This window comes from Haliaeetus leucocephalus, unplaced genomic scaffold (assembly GCF_000737465.1).
Source record: "Haliaeetus leucocephalus isolate CR32 unplaced genomic scaffold, Haliaeetus_leucocephalus-4.0 Scaffold161, whole genome shotgun sequence".
In the NCBI taxonomy this organism is placed as follows: domain Eukaryota; kingdom Metazoa; phylum Chordata; class Aves; order Accipitriformes; family Accipitridae; genus Haliaeetus; species Haliaeetus leucocephalus.
Genome location: NW_010972597.1, coordinates 2,007,887 through 2,008,401, shown reverse-complemented (window position 1 = coordinate 2,008,401; position 515 = coordinate 2,007,887).

Genomic DNA, 515 nt, shown 5'->3' with positions numbered 1-515 from the left:
GGAGGCTGGGCCCTGGAGGTCGGCGGTGCCGCTGCTGGGACACGATTACCAGTCACCGCCGTCGGGGCAGACGGGCCCAGGCCGACGTGAGGGGTGGCGGGCAGGCGGTCCTTCCCCGTGAGGGGTCGGGCAGGGCGGCTTCAACCGCTGGATCCGCGGGTGAATCCACTGCACGCTCCCTGCTCAGGAACGGCCTAATCCCTTCCTCTCCCCGTGCCCCTAATGATCGAGAAGCTTTATGTTTCTGAAGGAGAAATACCGGGCTTTGCAGGTGCCTCAGAGGGTGCAACTTCTGACGGAGAAGGAGAGGGACGGCAGATCAGAAGACAAGAAAACTTCACTTCTTCAGTAAGCTTTGAGCAGTCTGTTAATCTAGGATCTTACTTCTAAAATGTGGAGAGAGGGTACAGACTCTCTATGGTACGGTATGTGAGATCATGCTTTCCACAGGGTGGACTGACGGAGGCTGTGCCTCGGTCCTCCAGCTCAAAAGCAGCCCCAAAACAGTGCACGGG